Here is a 301-nt window from a genome sequence, read left to right on the forward strand (position 1 = left end):
CACGCGCACGGCACCGCGCAGCGCGGCACGTGGCCGGCAGCGGCACGGCTCTGCGGGGCGTGGGGAGGAACGCGACCAAACGTCCGTATTTTTGCCCGGCGCCCGCAGAGCGCAGCTCTTCCCTTACAGCAACGTGAATCTAACCGAAAAGTAAAAATCCTTCATCCTGCCTTCGTGCTCCGCGCCGCCACGATGCGCGGAGTAGGCCGGGTCTTACCTTCGCTTAGCGCAGTCGGAGCGTACCCGCAGCGCGTCCCGCCGAGAGGAGCCCGAGCGCTCGGTACCGCCGAGACGGCGCGGC

The sequence above is a fragment of the Meleagris gallopavo genome, chromosome 13, assembly GCF_000146605.3.
Source record: "Meleagris gallopavo isolate NT-WF06-2002-E0010 breed Aviagen turkey brand Nicholas breeding stock chromosome 13, Turkey_5.1, whole genome shotgun sequence".
NCBI classification, from domain to species: Eukaryota; Metazoa; Chordata; class Aves; order Galliformes; family Phasianidae; genus Meleagris; species Meleagris gallopavo.